Source organism: Notamacropus eugenii, chromosome 6 (assembly GCF_028372415.1).
Source record: "Notamacropus eugenii isolate mMacEug1 chromosome 6, mMacEug1.pri_v2, whole genome shotgun sequence".
NCBI classification, from domain to species: Eukaryota; Metazoa; Chordata; class Mammalia; order Diprotodontia; family Macropodidae; genus Notamacropus; species Notamacropus eugenii.
Genome location: NC_092877.1, coordinates 182,376,527 through 182,399,199, shown reverse-complemented (window position 1 = coordinate 182,399,199; position 22,673 = coordinate 182,376,527).

Sequence of the window (22,673 nt, the reverse complement as noted above, 5' to 3'; positions counted from 1 at the left end):
GAGTTGAAGGAAGAAATTGATAGCAAAACTATACTAGTGGGGGACCTCAACCTCCCCCTCTCTGAACTCGATAAATCCAACCTCAAAATAAACAAGAAAGAGGTTAAGGAGGTAAATAAAACTCTGGATAAGGTAGATATGATAGATCTTTGGAGAAAATTAAATGGGAATAGAAAGGAATATACTTTTTTCTCAGCGGTACATGGAACATTTACAAAAATTGACCATGTACTAGGACATAAAAATCTCACAATCCAGTGCAGAAAGGTAGAGATAATCAATGCATCCTTTTCAGATCATAATGCATTAAAAATTACATGTAATAAAAGGCCATGGAAAGAGAAACCAAAAATCAATTGGAAACTAAATAATCTAATTCTAAAGAAGGGTTGGGTTAAAGAAGAAATCATAGAAACAATCAACAATTTCATTCGAGAGAATGACAATAGTGAGACAACATACCAAAACTTATGGGATACTGCAAAAGCAGTTATTAGGGGAAGTTTTATATCTCTGAATGCTTACATAAATAAAATAGAGAAAGAAGAGATCAATGACTTAGGCTTGCAGTTGAAAAAGCTAGAAAAAGAACAAATTGAAAATCCCCAAGTAAATACCAAATTAGAAATACTGAAAACCAAAGGAGAGATTAATAAAATTGAAATTAAGAAAACTATTGAATTAATAAATAAAACCAATAGTTGGTTTTATGAAAAAACTAATAAAATTGATAAACCTTTGGTCAATCTGGTTTAAAAAAAGAAAGAAGAAAACGAAATTACTAATATTAAAAATGAAAGGGGTGAACTCACCTCCAATGAGGAGGAAATTAAAACAATAATTAGAAACTACTTTGCCCAACTTTATGCCCACAAATTCAATAATCTAAACGAGATGGATGAATATTTTAAAAAATACAAATTGCCCAGATTAACAGAAGAGGAAGTTGAATACTTAAACAACCCCATCTCAGAAAAAGAAATTGAACAAGCCATCAATGAACTCCCTAGGAAAAAATCTCCAGGGCCAGATGGATTCACAAGTGAATTCTATCAAACATTTAAAGAACAGTTAATTCCAATACTACATACACTATTCTTGAAAACTGGGGAAGAAGGAGTCCTCCCAAATTCTTTCTATGATACAAATATGGTTTTGATACCCAAACCAGGAAGAGACAAAACAGAGAAAGAAAATTATAGACCAATTTCCCTAATGAATATAGATGCAAAAATTTTAAATAAGATTCTAGCAAAACGAATACAGCATCTTATCACGAGATTAATACATTATGATCAGGTAGGATTCATACCAGGACTACAGGGCTGGTTCAATATTAGGAAAACTATTAGCATTATTGATCACATCAACAACAAAGCTAACAAAAACCACATGATTATCTCAATAGATGCAGAAAAAGCTTTTGACAAAATACAACATCCATTCCTACTAAAAACATTGGAGAATGTAGGAATAAAGGAAACTTTCCGTAAAATAATAAGCAGTATCTATCTAAAACCTTCAGCAAGCATTATATGCAAAGGGGATAAGCTAGATGCATTCCCAATAAGATCAGGGGTGAAACAAGGTTGTCCATTATCACCACTATTATTCAATATGGTACTAGAAATGTTAGCTGTAGCAATTAGACAAGATAAAGATATCCAAGGAATTAAAATAGCCAAAGAAGAAACTAAGAGAAATCCCATTTAAAGTTAGGGTAGACAGTATAAAATACTTAGGAGTCTACCTGCCAAAACAAACCCAGGGATTATATGAACACAATTACAAGACACTTTTTGCACAAATAAAGTCAGATTTAAGTAAGTGGAAAAACATTAGTTGCTCATGGGTAGGCCGTGCTAATATAATAAAAATGACAATTCTACCCAAATTAATATACTTATTTAGTGCCATACCAATTAAACTATCAGACAATTACTTTCTAGAGCTGGATAAAATAATATCAAAATTCATTTGGAAAAACAAAAGGTCCAGAATATCAAAGGGACTAATGAAAAGAAATGCTTGGGAAGGTGGCCTAGTGCTACCAGACCTCAAACTGTACTATAAAGCAGCAATTATCAAAACCACTTGGTATTGGCTAAGAAACAGAGAGGTAGACAAGTGGAATAGACTTGGCACTCAAGATGCAGTAGGCAAGGAATATAGCAACCTTCTGATAAACCCAAGGACCCCAGCTTCTGGGATAAGAACTCATTGTTTGACAAAAATAACTGGGAAAACTGGATAACAGTGTGGCGGAAACTAGGCATAGACCCATACCTGACACCGTACACAAGAATAAAGTCCAAATGGGTACATGATTTAGGTATAAAGATTGATACCATGAATAAACTGGAGAAGCAAGGAATAGTGTATTTATCAGATCTATGGAGAAGGGAAGAATTCTTTACTAAAGGAGAGATAGAATGCATTATGAAATGCAAAATGGATAACTTTGACTACATTAAAATGAGAAGTTTTTGCACAACCAAACCCAATGCAACCAAAATCCGGAGGGATGTAGTAAATTGGGAAAGAATTTTTACAGCTAAGCTCGGGGATAAAGGCCTTATTTCTAGAATATATAGAGAACTGATCCAAATGTATAATCATACAAGTCATTCCCCAATTGATAAATGGTCAAAGGATATGAACAGGCAATTTTCGGAGGAAGAAATTAAAGCTATCTATAATCATATGAAAAAATGCTCTAAATCACTATTGGTTAGAGAGATGCAAATCAAAACAACTCTGAGGTACCACATCACACCTATAAGATTGGCAAACATGACAGAACAAGAAAATGATAAATGCTGGAGAGGATGTGGGAAAGTTGGAACACTAATTCATTGTTGGTGGAGCTGCGAGCGCATCCAACCATTCTGGAGAGCAATTTTGAACTATGCCCAAAGGGCTACAAAAATGTGCATACCCTTTGACCCAGCAATATCGCTACTAGGACTATATCCCCAAGAGATCATAAAAATGGGAAAGGGTCCCACATGTACAAAAATATTTATAGCAGCACTCTATGTATTTGCCAAAAACTGGAAGTCAAGGGGATGTCCATCAATTGGGGAATGGCTGAATAAATTATGATATATGAATGTAATGGAGTACTATTGTGCCATAAGAAATGATGAACAAGAAGACTTCAGAGAGGCCTGGAAGGACTTATATGACCTGATGCTGAGTGAAAGGAGCAGAACCAGGAGAACTTTATGCACAGCAACAACCACAGTGTGTGAGAGTTTTTTCTGGTAGACTTATCTTTTTGTAATAACACAAGAACTTCTTACCAAAAAAAAAAAAAATCCCAATGGAGGATCTCAAGGCAAAATGCCTGCCACACTCAGAGAGAGAAATATGGAAGTCACTCACATATTGTAGCAGATCATGTTTGTGTATGTGTATGTGTTTGTGTATCATGTTCTGATTTGTTATACGATTTCTTTCATTTATCTTAGTGTGACTACATAGCATGACCATAGTGAAAATATACTCAATAGGAAAATATATGTAGAATCTATACAGAATTGTATGCAGTCGTGGGGATGGAGGGGGGTAGTGGGGAGTAGGTGGGGAGGGATAAAATCGCAATTGTATGGCAGTGATTGTTAAACATTAGAAAATAAAAATATTAAAAAAAAAAAGATTGGAGGGATTGCAATATGAAAATCGGTAGAGCAGAGGAGCTGGGCCTACAACCAAGGATCAATTACCCAGCAAAACTGAACATATTATTTGAAGCAAGGAGATGGACATTCAACAAAATAAGGAATTTCCAGACCTGCGTGATTAAAAGACCAGAGCTGAATAGAAAATTAGATCTTCAAACACAAATCTCAAGAGAGGCAGAAAAAGGCAAACAGAGGAAAAAATCTTGTTATTCAATATGGTCAAACTGTTTACATCCTGATAAGGGAAGATGACATTTGTTAAATTTGAGAAATATATGTTTATTATGATATCTAAAAGAGATATACATAGATAAAAGGAGTGGGCATAAATTAAAAGATGTGATGATAAAAGTGTGATTTAAAAGTGGGAAAGGGATTGTAAAGGGAGATGTGAAAAGGAGGAGGCAGTAAAGGTAAATTACTCATAGGAAAAGACACAAAATCATATTACAGTAGAGGAAAAGAGGGGAGAAAGATGAGCATGAGAGATTTATTCTCATCTCATTTGGTTCAATGAGGGAACAACAAACTAGACAAGTATAGAAATCTAACTAGCTCTATAGGTAGTAGGAGGGAAAAAGGAAAAGAAAAGGGAGGAAAGGCTAAAAGGGAGGGAGGAAGTAGTAACGGAAAAGGGGAGTAAAAGGGAGGGGGGCTGAAAGAAGGGAGGGAAGATTGAGGAATGTAGGGATCAAAAATTCAGGAAGGAAGGAAGAAGGAGGAACAAAAAGTATAAACGGAAGAAATAGGATGAAGGGAAAGACACAGATAGCAATCATACCTGTGAATGTGAAAGGGATGAGCTCTCCCATAAAACCAAGGTGGATAGCAGAAAAACAATAATCCAACAATGTGTTCTTTACAAGAAACACATCTGAAACAGGGTAAAGGTAAAAGTTTGGAGCAGAATATATTGAGCTTCAACTGATGTAAAAAAAAGGCAGGAGTAGTAATCCTAATCTCAGTAAAAGCAAAAGCAGAAATAGTTCTAATCAAAAGAGATAAGGAAGGAAAATATGTCCTGCTAAAAGACCCCTTAGACAATGAAGCAATATCACTGTTAACCATACATGCTCCAGGAGGTATAGCATCCAAATTCTTAAAGGAGAAGTTAAAGGAGTTACAGGAAGAAACAGGCAGCAAAACTATACTAGTAGGTGATCTCAAACTCCCCCTCTATGAACTTGATAAATCTAACTTCAAAACAAGCAAGAAAGTAGCTAAGGAGGTGAATAAAACTCTGGGTAAGGCAGATATGATAGATCTCTGGAGAAAGTCAAATGGCGATAGGAAGGAATAGACCTTTTTTCTCAGCAGTACATGGCACATATACAAATATTGACCATGTGCTAGGCATAAAAACCTCACAATCCAGTGGAGAAAAGCAGAGATAGTAAATGCATCCTTCACAGATCATAATACAATAAAAATAAGTAATAAAAGTTCATGGAAAGATAAACCAAAAATTAATTGGATAATAAATAATCTAATCCTAAAGAATGAGTGGGTTAAACAACAAATCATAGAAACAATCAACAACTTCATTCAAGAGAATGACAATAATGAGCAACCTACCAAAACTTATGGGGTACTGCAAAAGTAGTTCTTAGGGGAAGTTTCACAGCATTGAACACCTGTATGAATAAAATAGAGAAAGAAGAGATAGATGAATTGGACATGCAGTTTAAGAAGCTGTAAAAAGAACAAATTGAAAATCCCAAGTAAACACAAAATTAGAAATACTGAAAACCAAAGGAGAGATTACCAATATTGAAATTAAGAAAAAATTAAACTAAGAATTGGTTTCCTGAAATAAAAAACAATAGAATCGATAAACTTTTGGTCAATTTGATTGGAAAACAGAAAGAAGAAAACCAAATTACAAATATCAAAAATGAAAAGTTTGAACTGACCTCCAATGAGGAGGAAATTAAACAATGATTACAAATTATTTTGCTCAACTGTATGCCCACAAATTCGACAATCTAAATCAATAGACGAATATTTTTAAAAATATAAACTGCCTAGATTAACAGAAGAGGAAGTTGAATACTTTAATAACCCCATCTCAGAAAAATCAGTTGAAGAAACCATAAATGAACTCCCTAGGAAAAAATCTTCAGGGCTAGATGGATTTACATGTAAATTCTATCAAGCATTTAAAGATTACTTAATTCCAATAGTATATAGAGTATTGGGGACAATTGGTAAAGATGGAATCCTACCAGATTCTTTATTTGATGTAAATATGGTCCTGATACCTAAACCAGAAAGAGCCAAAACAGAGGAAAAAAATTATAAATCAATTTCTCCAATGAAAATAGATGCAAAAATTTTAAATAAGATATTAACAATAAGAATGCAGCAACTTATCACAAGAGTAAAACTTTATGATCAGGTAGTATTCATACCAGGAATGCAGGACTGGTTCAATATTAGTTAAACTAACAGCATTATTGATCATATCTGCAACTAAACTAACAGAAGCCATATGGTTATGTCAATAGATGCAGAAAAAGCCTTTGAAAAATAAAGCATCTATTCGTATTGAAAACACTGGAGAGCATAGGAAGAAATGTAACTTTCCATAAAATAATAAGCAGTATCTACCTACAACCATGAGCAAGCATTATATATATATATATATATATATATATACATACATACATACATATAGATATATAGATATAGATATAGATAAATATATCCCATTAGGGGATAAGCTAGGTGCATTTCCAGTAAGATCAGGGGTGACACAAGTATGTCCACTATCATCACTGTTATTCAATATGGTACCAGAAATGTTAGCTTGAGTAATAAAAGAAGAAGAAATTGAAGGATTTAGAATAGGCAAAGAAGAAACTAAGTTATCACTCTTTGCAGATACTATGAGGATATACTTAGGGAATCCCAGAGATCAAGGAGAAAACTACTTGAAATAATAGGCAACTTTGTCAAAGTTGGAGGTTACATAACAAACCCACATTAGTCATCTGCATTTCTATATAATATCAACAAATCCCAATAGCAAGAGATAGAAAGAGAAATCCCATTTAAAGCTGCAGTAGACACTATAAAATATCTGGGACTCTACCTTCCAAAACAAACTCAGAGACTATATGAACACAATTACAAAACATTTTTCACACAAATTAAGTCAGATCTAAGTAAGTGGAAAAACATCAGTTGCTGGTAGGTAGGCCAAGTCAGCACAATAAATGACAATTCTACCTAAATTAATTTACTTATTCTGTGCCATACGAATCAAACTACTGGTTAATTACTTTCTAGAGTTAAAAAAAATAATATCAAAATTTATCTGGAAGAACAAAATTTGCAGAATATAAAGGGAACTAGTGAAAAGAAATGATAGGGAAGGTGGCTTAGCCCTAGCAGATCTCAAATTGTATTATAAAACAACAGTCATCAAAATCACTTGGCACTGGCTAAGCAATAGAGGGGAGATCAATGGAATAGGTTAGATACTCAAGACACAGTAATCAATGAGTATGGCAATCTACTGTTTGATTAACCCAAAGACCCCCGTTTCTGGGATAAAAAAATCACTGTTTGACCAAAACTGCTGGGAAAAGTGGATAACAGTGTGATGGAAATTTGGCCAATGCTTGACACTATGCACAAGAAAAATTCAAGTGGATAGATGTTCTAGGTATAAAGATTGATATAATATATCAAACAAATAGAGGAGCAAGGAAGAGTGTATTTCTCAGAATTATGGAGTATAGAGAAATTTTTTTTGACAAAGTATGAGATAGAGAACATTATGAAGTGCAAAATGGAAAATCTTGATTACATTAAATTGAAAAGTTTTTGCACAAACAAACCCAATGCAACCAGTATTAGGAGGGAAGCAGAAAACTGGGAAAGAATTTTTACAACTAGTGTCTGTGATAAGGGCCTCATTTCTAAAATATATTGATGGGAGTGAAATTTACAAGAATACAAGTCATTCTCCAATTGATAAATGATCAAAGTAAATGAACAGGCAGTTTTCACAGAAAGAAATTAAAGCTATCTATAGTCATATGAAAAGATGTTCTAAATCACTATTGATTAGGGAGAAGCAAACCTTCCTTCCTTCCTTTACTTCCTTCCTTTCTTCTTTCCTTCTCTTTTTTCTTTTCTTTCTTTCTTTCTTCCTTTCTTTCTTTCTTTCTTTCTTTCTGACTTCCTTTCTTTCTTTCTTTCCTTCTTTCTCCAACTACCCTAATACCAAGAAAGGTCTCATGAGTTACAGATATCTTCTTTCCCTGTCAGAATATAAACAGATCAATTTTAATAAGTCTCTTGTGATTTTTCTTTCCTATTTACCTTTTCATGTTTCTCTTGATTCTAGTATTTGAAATTAAAATTTTCTATTCAGATCTGGTCCTTTAATCAAGAATCCTTGGAAGTCCTCTATTTCATTGAAAGTCTATTTTTCCCCTGAAAGATTATACTCAATTTCACTGGGTATGATTATTAATGTTCATCCTCGCTACTGGAATATCATATTCTAAGACCTCGATCCTTTAATGAAGAAGCTGCTAGATCTTGTGTTACCCTGATTTTATTTCCACAAAACTTCAATTTTTTTTTTCTGACTGCTTGCCGTATTTTTTCCTTGACCTGGAATTTGGCTACATTATCCCTAGGAGTTTTTCTTCTATGATCTCTTTCCATAGGCAATCATTGGATTCTTTCCATTTCTATTTTACTCTCTGTTTCTAGAATATGAGGGAAGTTTTCCTCAATAATTACTTGAAAGATGATGTGTAAGCTTTTTTTTTATCATGACTCTTTGGTAGCCTAATAGTTTTTAAATTAGTCTTCCTGGATCTATTATCCAGGTCAGTGTTTTTCTAATGAGATATTTCACATTGTCTTCTATTTTTTCATTCTTTTTGTCTTGTTTTATAATTTCTTGATTTCTTATAGTCAGTACCTTTCATTTGATGCTTTCTAATTTTGAAGAAATTGTTTTCTTCGTTGAACTTTTGGACTTCCTTTTCCATTTGGCCAATTCTGCTTTTTAAGGCATCCTTCTTCTCATTGGCTTTTTGGACTTCTTTTGCTATTAGTGTTAGTCTATTTTTAAGGTGTTATTTTCTTCAGTATTTTTTGGGTCTCCTTTAGCAAGCTGTTTACTAGATTTTCATGATTTTTTTGCATCACTCTCACATCTTTTCCAAATTTTTCCTCTCCTCTTATTCGATTTTCAAAATCTTTTTGAGTTCCACCATGACCTGCAACCAATTAATATTCCTCTTAGAGGCTTTTGATGTAGGAGTTTTGACTCTTGCCCCTCTTTGGTTGTATGCCCTAATCTTCCTTGTCACCAAAGTAAACTTCTATACTCTGAGTTCTTTTATGATATTTATTCACCTGCCCAGTCAAACACTTGATTGTCTTATTCTTTGTCAAGTTAGAACTCTGCTTCCAGTGTGGGTGAGGTTTGGGGTAAGTGTTCTCTCCAGGCTTCAGAGATTTTGTATCAGATGCTTGATCCCCCACTGTCTGTGGTCCCAGAGCCCCAAAAGCAGCCTCTGCCACCACTGCTGCCACCAATGTTGCAGCCTCCAGGTATCACTGCCAGAAGCCCCACCTCCCTAGGGCTGGGGCCAGATGTAGCTAGACCTTACACTCCCCTTTCACCCAGGTCCCACAGAGTTTCCAACTAACCTTTTTGGCATTTATGGATTGAGAAGTGTGGAAACTGTCACAGCTACCAATGATTCAGTCCCTTGAGGCCTGCTTTGGCCTTGGTGCTACCCACACCAAAATGCTCTCCACTCCCTGCCCTGTGCAATAGACCCTTTCTGTCGACTTTTCAAGTTGTCTTATGCTAGGAATTTGTTTCATTCTGTTATTTTGTAGGTGATGTATGTCTAGAATTTGATTATAGTAATTTTTATAAGCATTTGGAGGGCTCTGGGGGAAAGTTCAGGGAAGTCTCTGCTTTTACTATGCCATCTTGGATCTACATGGAATTGTTAGTTTTAACACATTAATAGGCCTGCTCATATTTAATTAGGCTATATACTTGGCAAAACACTAAACTAAACACTAAACACTAACTATTTGGATTTCTAATAGCAATTTATACTCTAGCTATAGGACTAAACTTTATTTATTCAAGTATATTTTACTATTTTGTCATATTGCATATACTACAGTGTATTGTACCATATTACTACATTTTTCTAATTATCATTCAATAAATATTTATTTATCTTCCAAAGAAGGCAGAGTATCGTAACACTAGAGAATTTCAATAAAAATCACATAATCTCTGAATTGTGAAGTACTCCAAATTTCATCAAGTCCACTAATGCAAACCCAAGTGGAAATGTATCTATGGGTCATATATTGACTTAGAAAACTATAAATTAACATTATTTATGTGTATTTTTATTGATTTTAAAAATACATCCCCATTACATTTTAATCTGGCCACCAGTATTGACATTCTTGATTATAGTTGATTCTTGATCAGTAGTTTTCCATCTCATATTCCTGACAACTGGTTCTCTGGCCTCTCCACTCAAGTGACTGGAAACCTGCATATACATGAGGCATCTTACTTTAGACCAAAATATGATGTTATGAACCTTATAGGCACTTCTATTAACTTGTACCCCTATAGATAAATGGAGCTTTAATTACTCTTCTATGTGAAGGCACATCAAATACATGAAAGTTGTAATCATGTTTCCCTCAAGTCTTCTCTTTTCCGGGATAAATATTTACATTACTTAGAACTTATCCCCGTATCATATAATCAATAGTCCACTTGCAATTCTCATCAGTGTCTTTGGACTTGCTCTAATTTAAAATTTTCCTTCTTAAATCTGACACCCAGACTTGGCCAAAATATTTTAGATGTGCTTTAAGCAGAATCAAGCATGATGTAAGACTGTCACTTCCCTTCTCCTGGACATCACACCTCTTAAGGCATCATAAGATCATGTTATCTTTCTTGGTAGTCCTATCATACATATTGAGCTTTCAAGTGAGTAACACACTTAGATATTTTCCATATGATGTGTTGTATGGCTTTGCTTTACCTGGTGCATTATCTGTATGGCTCAAGTATTTAAAGCAATTCTGGGGTGATTGTGGAATATGTCAAGCATCCTAGAATTATATTCAGAGGATCTATGCTTGAAATCTGGCTTTCCTATTTATCATATATATGACTTTTGGTAAATCACAAAACCTCTGTGTGACTCAGTCTCCTCATTGGCAAAATGAGAAGGTTAGAGTAGATCATTTCTAGTGACTCTTTCAGCTCTGAGTCCTACTCTGTTACTTTACATTCATCTCAGCCATATTTCATCTAATTTTACTAAACCCTACATTATATTATCAAAATAATTTTGGATTCAGTTTTTACTTTCCAAAATGTAATAATAACCTTAGATAAGGGAGAGAAACCTCATCACTAGAGCATTATTGGTGTCAAAAGACTTGGGTTCATATACCACGCTTCTTGAAGTTTCTGTTTTCTCATTTATAAAATGAGGAGTGTAGTGGGAAATCAACTGGAAAACTATAAAGAATTTTACAAATATAAGATATTATTACACAGGACTTGGCAGTTATAGAAGAGTTCTTTCTCTGTGTTTCTCTCTGTGTCATAGATAGCCAGATAGATAGATAGATAAATAGATAGATAGATAGATAGATGATAGATAGATAGATAGAGACAGATAGATAGATAGATAGATATAGATACTCTTATATATTTCTATCTATATTTAAATAAATCTTCTAGATACTCACAACAACCCTGGGAAAGCAGGACTGCTTTTTGAGATATAGAGAATATGAGTCATAAGGAGGTTTACTTTCCAATCATCACACTGCTAGTGAGCATTAATTCAAACCTATGCTCCCCAGATTCCAAGTTCATTACTCTTCTTGTTACACCATACTGCCTGTACCTTTCTAAGATTTGCAAACTTCATAAGGACATCATCTCTGTTTACTACTAATACATTAATATTTCAGTGGATTTGAGGTATCATCAATGTAAATTCTCCATCCGTTGGTTCAGATTGCAACCTATTCATTCCTTTTCATTTTGCCTTTGCCTGTATATATATTTTCCATAAAAGGCCTTTCTTATGTGCGAGACCTTCTTTAAGTAATTTTATGTTCAATGGATACCAATACAAAATTTGAATTTTACTTCTATATTATTCATCATTTTTGGCATGTAATCAGCCTACGTCCTTTTAAAATTATGGATTTTTTCAATGGTATCATTTATGACACTTCTTGCATACAGATCACTTTTTCACAAAATGTACAGTTTCTTTATATCCACCACACATCTCTGTATTATCATGTGGAAACTTTATTCTTAGAAGATTGGCATATTCTAATTCTCAACCATCCAATAATGAGACACTTTTTATTTAAAACCTATTTTTGTACCAGAGTAAGTTGAGATCATTAAAAGCAATGAATGTTTTCTCAAGTGAAATCTTGCCTTAATTCTTCTTCCTATCTAACTCTATAAAGTACCTGTTATACATCTGTGGTGCATGCCTCAAATACATATAATGTTGTACTAACTCAGCAAATAAGTCATGTAATAAGATGGTAAGTATTTTTCATTCATTTAGTTTTTCTTTTATTGATTGGTCTATTAAATTGCATTGAGGAAGCCATGTAGTATTCCTGGGTTTAATTCAGTCAGTACAATATAGTACACAAAGATGAATATTGGAAAGACCTTCCCAATTGACTTTATCTTTGAATTCTATTTAGGATAACTTCTATCACAGTGGAAAACATATTTGATGATAATACATCTTTTTTTTTTTTAATGCCATACTTGATGTTAATAATCATTGAACAGAATGACATCTACCAAAAACTCATAATATCCTAACATTTGCATGAGACCCCTTTTAAGAAAAATCTTTTAAGTTTTCATTTTTTAATTCCTCAAAATGATTGTAATCAGTAAATAAGTATAACGGGTTCTCATATCTTAAGCACTTCTCAGTCAATTGTGCGACTGTCAAAGAAAATCATTTTCAAACATTTATGTATTCCTAACAGGGTCAGAAACAAAGGTTGAATAGATATAAATATATTCATAGTAGGGCTCTTTGTGGGAGGAAAGAACTGAAAACAAATTGGGTATTCATCAATTAGGAAATAAAGGAAAAATCTATGATATATAAATTTAGTAGAATATTACTGCATGATAAGGAATGGAGAATAGGACAAATTGAGAGATATGTGGAGAAATTTGCATGAACTGCTATAGTGTAAAATAAACTTCACCAAAGAACAGTAAATGTGATAACTACTATGTAAAAGAATGCAAAATTTGAACTGATGGAAGAAAGTGACAGTCTCAGAGAAGAGATAATAAAACAAAAGTTCTCTCTCATTGCATAAAAGAAAAATATGGGTAAACATTACCATCATACCCTGCTTTGCTAAAAAGACCATTTCTCTATGGAAGAAGATGGGGTCTTGGTCTCTTCCACCCTTTCCTTTGTTGAATGCTGCATCCTTATTGAATATCCTACCTATTATATGGCTAAATAATTCTCCTTTAGATAACTACTGAATGGCCTCCAAGTATTTCACTTCATTCCAATATCAAACCTGAATGGTCAGGAGACCAGCCTGAGTCAACCTCAGACTACAAAACTCTATATTCTGTATATGCTTATCTATGCTATGTCACCTCCAGTAGAATAAAGTTCATGAGATTAAATATTATTTTATTTTTGTTTCTGTATTACCAGCATCTAGCAGAGTCCCCAACTAATATGGAAGTGTTTTACGTAATTGCAAGTGTAGAACATGTTCCTGATTGTTTACTGTCTCAGCAGAGAGGGAGGGAATGGAGGAAAGAGGGATATAATTTGGAACTCAAACTTTAAATAAAAATTTTTTTTAAAAGTTTCTAAATAATTCATATTTTTAATAAAAGAATTCTGGCAGATTGAATTCTGGGTGACTAACTGAAAATTGTGAAGTTCACGGAAGTATGCAAAGATCTTGTGAACATTAGAATATTCAACAAAACTGGGTATTAAAAAAATTCCACATAAAGCATATTGCACTTTTTATTGGATGGCAGCTAGATTTGGAGGCTTCTGTTTGAATACTTACATGCATTTTTAAATCTCTAGTTTTAAGAAAGTGAGTAAAATATTACTATTAGGCTTATATGTTAAATCCATCAATGCCTAGAAAAAAGGTTCTCACATTTATCTGTCTATCCACAGATCTTTTATCTATCTTTATCAAAAATATCATCATCATCACCATCATCAGCATATCATACACTTGCTAAAACACTGGAAACAGGAGTTTCCCCTCATGGAGGAATGGCTAATCAAGTTTCAGTGCATTAATGGAATGTTACTGTACTATAAGAAATGAGAATTACATCAATACAGAGAAGCATTTTGTTGTTCAATCATTTTCAAGTCATGTCTGACTCTTGGTGATGCTATTTGGGTTTTTCTTGGCAAAGATATTGGAATAATTTATCGTTTCCTTCTCCAACTCATTTTACAGATGAAGAAACTGAGGCAAAGTTAAGTGACTTGCCTAGGGTCACACAGCTTACCAGTTGTGTCTGAGGCCAGACTTTAATTGAGGAAAATGAGTCTTCCTGACTTCAGGCATGACTCTATCCACTGAGACACCTAACTGACCCACAGAAAAGCATTGGGAAAACTTAAATGAACGTATACAAAGCAAGTTAAGCAGAATTAGAAAAAACAATGCACACAGGAAAAGAACAATGTAAATAGAAAGAATGGGAAAAATAAAATTGCATACAATAAACTATAACAACCCTAAGAAGAGATAAGAGAAACATCATCCCTTCTTTCTGGGTTAAAGGGGATAGAAGGAAAAGGGAGATATAGTTGTGCAATGCTACATATAATTGATGACTTGGTTAATACGTTGGATAGTTTTCTCATTCACTCCTTATTATAATGAGTATATCCCTAGAAATGAGAGGAAGAGGATATACAGGAAAATATGTGGTATTAAAATTTTCCATAGATTAAAAACAAATAAAAAATAAAATATCTCTTATTTTCATCGATGAAACACACACAAGTATAGTATGTGTATATAATATACAACAAATCATGCTACACAGTATATGTATGTTTTACATAGAAATATATTGTATATTTGTAAATATACATATATATACATATACATAGTATTGTATACATGCATACATAGTATTGTTTATATGCATAATAGCACCATGTATGTATTTACTCAAAGTCAATTTATCTCTATTCCACCAATACTAAATGGAATGTTTTCATGATGTGAGAAGAAAGGATTTTTTCTCCCTCAGATACACTGAAAACAGATGAATTACTATTTAAATGTTTCTAAATGTTGATATATTGTTTCATTTATTTTATTATAGGGATTCAATTTGTCAGTTTTTAAAAGTTTGAAATTACAGTCTTCAGTCATTTTTGGAGTTAAAAACGCATGCAAAATAATATTCTATTTTATATACATAGGTGTGCATAAATATACTACATATATATGTATGTGCTTATATATATATATATATACACACACACACACACACACACACACACACACATTCATATACTTGTATGTATATGTGTGTGCCATCTTTTCTAATTTAGGTTGTCCTAATGCTTCTATAATTCCAAACTGACAAAAGGAAGGCCTTATATGGAAATCTTTTATGGAGAATTTATAGGGAAACCTGGACAAACATAGGACAAGACAAGAATGAATAAAGAAGTATAAATCTGAATTGGAGAGCATATTCTCCCTCCATAAATATGCAAACAAACATGTATGTGTGTATATATATGATTCATATTATATATTGATATGCTAATATATAATATGTGTGTATGTATATGTGCATAGAGAATATGTAATAACATAAATGGTCACATATGTGTATACATGTATGTGGAAGTTGTGTTTTTTGTCTATGCTGGCTTCCTGATGGAAACCCACATAAGCCTATCTAGAGATAGCTTGCATGGAGGCAAGAATGGACATCTCTAATGTATTTTCCAGTCACCCTTCTACTTGGGAGACTTTGATTCCTACCAGGAAGGGAAATACAATGCAATGTTGGGACAGAGTCTGGTCACTCTGCTGTCCTCATAGAGGGTAGGTTCCAGGCTAGAATTAAATCAACCTGTTTCTTGAAGTATTCTTAACTATGGGGATGAAACTTTTAGTTTTAAGCTAAACTCCTGATTGTTATTTCATGAGTCAATTCATCAAATTAAATATTTATTAATCACCTACAATATGATAGGCAGTGTTCAAAGCACTAGGGAAACAATTAATAAAAAGAAAAAGAGCCCTTGTTCTCAACAAGCTTACTATCTAAAGAGAGAGACAAGACACAAAAGGAGGCAGCTAGGTGGTGCAGTGGATAAAGCACCAGTGCAGGACTCAGGAGGACCTGAGTTTAAATCTCACCTCAGATACTTTACACTCACTAGTTGTATGACCTTGGGCAAGTCACTTAATCCCAATTGCCTCATCCTGGGTCATCTCCAGTTATCCTGACGAATATCTGGTCACTAGATTCAGATGGCTCTGGAGGAGAAGTGAGTCTGGTGACCTGCCAGCCCTTCCTCACTCAAAACAAAATCAAGTGCAAGTCATATCATGTAAAATACAGAGTGCAGTCTTTCCTTTGGGAGTATGAAAATAAGAAATAAGAAAAAGAGTTCTGGATCTCACCTAAGGGAAAATTTCTCATTCTCTAATGTAGTCAGGTGGAAATGGGAATGACTGAAGTTCTACATCTCTCAGAACTTGATAAATCTAATCAAAAAATACACAAGAAAGAAACAAAGGAGGTAAGCAGGATATTAGAAAAGTTAGAAATGGCAGATCTTTGGAGAAGACTGAATGGAAACAAAAAAGGATACATCAGTTTTTCTCAACAGTACATGGCACCTAGGCAAAAACTGATCATGTATTAGGGCATTAAAACCTCAAAATCAAATGTAGAAAGCCATAAATATTAAATGCAGGGTTTTTTTAGTCATAGTGCAATACAATTTATATTCAACAAAGGGCAGTGAAAAGACAGATTAAAAATTAAATGGAAACAAAATAATCTAATCCTAAAAAATAAATATGTCAAACAAATCATAGAAAAAAATCAATAATTTCATTAAGGAGAATGAAAACAATGAAACAACACAGGAAAACTTATGGGGTGCAGCCAAAGCAGTACTTAGGGAAAAATTTATTTCTCTAAATTTTTACATCAGCAAAATAGAAAAAAGATATAATGCCAAATCATAGCACTGCCCTTCCAACAGGGATGAAACAAGGATACCTATTTATCATTCAATATAGTATTAGAAATTTTAGCTATAGCAATAATAGAAAAGATAGAAATTGAAGGAATAGGCAATGAGAAAACAAAAATATCACTCTTAGTGGATGGTATGATGGTATACTTAGAGAAATCTAAATAATTAACTAAAAAATGCTTGAAATAATTAACTTTAGCAAAGATGCAAGATATAAGATAAACCCACATAAATCATAAGCATTTCTATATATTACAATTAAAGCCCAGATTCAACAGATATAAAGCAAAATTCCATTTAAAATATGTGTAAACAACGTAAAATACTCTGCAATCTACATTCCAAGAAAAATCCAGGAACTTAATGAACACTAATAAAAAACACCAAATAAAGTCAGATTTAAACAATTAGAAACATATCAATTGCTCATGGGCAGGCCAAGCCAATATAATAAAAACTACAATTCTGCCTGAACTAAATTATTTATTCAGTGTCATACCAATATAACTACTAAATTTATTTTATAGATGTAGATAAAATAAAAACAAAATTCATCTGGAAGAACAAAAGGTCAAGAATAACAACGGAATTAATGAGGAAAAAATACAAAGGAAGTTGGCCAATCCATAACAGATATCAAACTATATTTTAAAACAACAATCATAAAAACTGTCTGGTACTGGATAAAAAATAGAGTGATGGATCAGTGAAATAGATTGTGTACACAAGACAGAGAAGTAAATGACCATAGTAACCTAGTATTTGATAAAACCAAAGACCTGAGCCTTGGAATAAGAACTTACTATCTGAAAAAAACTGCTGGAAAAACTAGAAAACAAAAGGACACAGAGTAAGTATAGAGACTGATCAACATCTCATATCATACACCAATATAAAGCAAAAATAGATGCATGATTTATTCGTAAATAATAAATTTATGAGCAAATTAGAAAAGCAAGAAATAATCTGCCTGTCAGATCTCATTAATTCCGTTGTTATTCTTGACATTTTGTTCTTCCAGATGAATTTTTCTCCTTGACTAGGGAACTCTGGAATTTGGCCACAATGTTCCTAGGAGTTTCTCTTTTGGGATCTCTTTCAGGCAGTGATATGTGGATTCCTTGAATACTTATTTTGCCCTCTGGTTCTATAATCTCAGGACAGTTTTCCTTGATAATTTCGTGAAAGATGATGTCTAGGCTCTTTTGTTGATCATAGATTTCAGGTAGGACCATAATTTTTAAATTGTCTCTTCTGGATCTATTTTCCAGGTCAGTTGTTTTTCCAATGAGATATTTCACATTATCTTCCATTTTTTCATTCTTTTGGTTTTGTTTTGTGACTTCTTGGTTTCTCATGAAGTCATTAGCCTCCATCTGTTACATTCTAATTCTGAAAGAACTATTTTCTTCAGTGAGTTTTTGAACCTCCTTTTCCATTTGGGTAATTCTGCTTTTGAAAGCATTCTTCTCCTCATTGGCTTTTGGAACCTCTTTTGCCAATTGAGTTAGCCTATTTTTCAAGGTGTTATTTTTTTCAGCATTTTTTGGGTCTCCTTTAGCAAGCTGTTGACCTGCTTTTCATGCTTTTCTTTAATCTCTCTCATTTTTCTTCACAGTTTTTCCTCCACCTCTCTTACTTGATTTTCAAAATCCTTTGTGAGCTCTTCCATGGCCTGAGCCCATGGTATATTTATTTTGGATGTGTGAGATACAGAAGCCTTGACTTCTGTGTCTTCCCCTGATGGTAAGCATTGTTGTTCCTCATCAGAAAGGAAAGGAAGAGATATCTGTTCACTAAGAAATTAACCTTCTATGGTCTTATTTTTTTCCCTTTTCTGGACATTTTCGCAGCCAGTTACTTGACTTCTGAGTTTCCTTTCCACACTCTCCTCACCTCCAGATCCACCCAGCTAGCACTTGGGGGCTGAGATTCAACTTCTGCCTCCCAGCCCCAGGGCTTTGGGCGGGGGGAAGGCTGTTCTTCAGTGTGAGATTAAGTTCAGGTGCGCAGGCAGGGGCAGGGCCGCCAAGCAGGGCTCAGTTCCCTCAGGGGGGTTATGTGGAGACCTTCAACAAAGCTCCTGCCTGCTTGGGGAGCCCCTGTCTGCTTCTGCCCCTGCTGCTGCCTCCTGAGGGGGCCTGAGGTATGGGGATACCCCACTCCCCTCTCGACCAGCCAAAGAGACCCTCTCACTGACCTTTGTCACCTGTGGGTGAAGGGATCTGCTTGACTGCTGGAGATTCTATCCCTGAAGCCTGCTCGGATCTGCTCCTCTCGGTACCGCACGGCCAAGGCATGGCTGGGCTCTGCTCTGGGTCTTGTGTGCCACAGACCTTTCACGTCAGGTTTTCAGGTCTCTCTGGAACAAAAATCTCCTCTGCTCCGTTGTTCTGTGGCTTCTGCTGTTCCAGATTTGTTAGGAGTTCTTCTTTACAGATATTTTATGGGCTGTGGGTTTCAGAGCTAGCGTATGTGTGTCCTTCTACTCTGCCATCTTGGCTCCTCCCCCTGGGAAATAATCTTTACAGCAAATGTCTCTGATAAAGTCTCATTTCTCAAATAGATAGAAAATTCAGTCAAATTTATAAGAATATAAGTCATTTCAAAATTGATAAATTGTCAAAGAATATGAATAGACAGTTTTTAGATGAACAAATCAAAGATATCTATAAGCATATGAAGCACTACTTTGAGTCACTTGATTAGTGAAATTCCCATAAAACAACTCTGAGGTACTATCTCACACCTATCAGATTGTCTAATATGACAAAAAATGATAAATATTGGAGAGGATGTAAGGAAATTAGGACACTAATTTACTGTCTATGGATTTGTGAAGTAATCCAACCAATTTGGAGAGCAATTTGGAACTTTGCCCAAAGTGGTATGAAACTGTGCATTTCTTTGGATTCATCATGAACATTACTAGATCTGTATCTCAAAGAGATCATTTAAAAAATAGAGATGTGCAAATTTTTGTATGTGCACTTTTGTGGTGGAAAAATATTAGAAATTGAGAGGATGTCCATCAATTGGGGGATGACTCAACAAGTTGTGGAATATGAATGTAATGAAATACTCTTCTGCAATAAGTAATGGTGAACAGGAAAATTTCAGAAAAACCTCAAAAGACTTGTACAAAGTGGTACGAAGTGAAATGAATAGAACTAGGAAAACATTCTACACAATTTCAGCAACATTGCATGATGGCCAGCTGTGAATGACTCAGCTCTTCTCAGCAACACAATGATGCAACACAAGTACAAAGGACTCATGAAGGAGTCCACATCCAGGTAAACAACTGATGCACTCTGGATGCAGATTGAAACCTACTTTTTTTACTTACTTTTTTCATTTTCATTTTTTCTTTAGATCTGTTTCTTCTTTCACAACTGTGACTAAAATGGAAATATTTTGCATGATAGCACATGGATGTTTATATCAAACTGCTTACTATTTTCAGAAGAGGGGACAGGAGGGAGATAGGAAGAAAAAAATTGAAACTGAAAATCTTTTTTAACGAATGCTAAAAAATTGTCTTGACATGTAATTGAGGGAAAAAATAAAATACTATTTTAAAAAAGGCATGAGTGGGTATCCAGAATCCTGGGCACTAATTATAGACACTAATAACAATGTTGTTGAAAAGTACCTGAACCACATGTGTGGCCGAAGCCAGCTTCCTTTTTTTAAAAAGCAATTACAGAGACATTTCATAACCAAACAACAGATATCTGGCCTCTATGAACAAAGGATCATGGAAATTAGAATCCTGGAAGGGTCTCTCTAATATAGGATCTAGCATCTGTCTCTCATTTAAAGCTTATGTCATGGAAGAAAGCAAATAGTTCCTTTTGATATACAAGGAAAAGGAATCAACAGTTTCATTCTGTGATTTACTGCCTGCAAATTAGTTCAAAATTAGATAATTATTATCTATCCTCCCAGAACAGTGAAAGAACAACAAACACTTGCCCCTCTCTCAATCTGATTAACTCATTTCCTTACTTGAAACTGTGGTTTATTTTTTGTTCCTACAAAAAAGTCACTTGTATTTGGATATTTTGCAGATGAACTTCAGGTAATTTGTGTCTATCTTGGTTTACAAAAGTTGGTGTGTTCCTAGTAATTGATTTATGACAATAATCATGTGAGCAAATCCAAAGGGAATAGATATTATCTAAATGTGCTCATTATATTGATAATATTGAAGGATACTATTTACCATATCAATGTTCATAAATATATTGATTTACTTAATTTGGGAGGCAAAAACTGAAATTGTCCCATCTCTATTATCTTTAAATAAATTATATCTTCATGAGGTTGCAAATTAGGATCAAAAAATAGGGATTCTGGATTTGGAAAACACATTAGAGGTCATCCCAGTGAATCTTGCCTTGAAATGTAAAAACTCTCTATATATCTCCTCTGTGTTTATTTCTAAAGGTAATACGATGATATTGAATTCATAGAAAAGTAATTCATTTACTACTCAAAATGTAAAAGAAAAAGGAGTATCAAAATAGTAATAGTACCAAGTTGTAAAAAAACAAAAACAAGGGCCTGTTTTCAACAGGTGACACCAGTATTGGCAGAAAAGAGGTCTAGTAGAGATTCATATTTGATGCTAAATAGTCTGTAATGATCATTACATCAATAAACTCTGCTTTTGTGGGATCAATGTTTATAATCATCTGGAAGCATTTCTTATGCATGGCCCAAAACTAAAGTATGATTACTTAATTGTATACTGTAAATTTAAGCTAAAAAGAAAAAAAAAGAGCATTTTTAGGCATTCTTTACAGAACAGTGAAAAGTCTGGTCAGTATTGTGCAGCCGGTATAGGTGATCACTCCTCTTGTTTATTAACAGGAAGGCTTATTTTTTCTTTATAAGCTGTAGCACAAGTGTACTTTGAATACTTTTATGGGGATATTTTTAATCTTTAAACAATAATAATAGCTAGAATTTAAAGTGTTTGAATATTTGCAAAATATCTTACAAATAATACATAAATACAACCACAACTAAACAAGAAAGAAGTTAAGGATGAATTTTCGAAAATTGTAGAAATTTTAGAAAAGTTAGATTTGATAAACCTCTGAAGAAAATTGAAAGGGGAATAGAAAAGACTATACATTTGTCTTAGTGGTACATGGCATCTATAAAAAAATTAAACATATATTGGGGCATAAAAACTTCTAAATCAAATGTAAAATTGCAAAAAACTATTAAATTCATCCTTTTGGGATCATAATGCAATAAAATTACATTCAATAAAGGGAAGTTGAAAGACAGTTTTAAAAACACAGTTAAAAAACATTTTCCACATAAATAAAATCAGATCTAAACAATGAAAAAATATAAATTACTCATGGGTAGACTAAGCCAATACAATAAAAATAGCAATTACGCCTAAACTAATTTTCTTATTCAGTGTCATACCAATCAAACTTCCAAAAAAGTATTTATACAACTAGAAAAAATCATAATGAAATTTATTTAAAGAACAAAATGTCAAGATTATCAAAGGAATTAATGGGGTAAAATGGAAAGGAAAGTGACCTAGCCATACTAGATCTCAAATTGTGCATAAAGCAATAATCATCAAAACTATCAGGTATTGCGTAAGAGA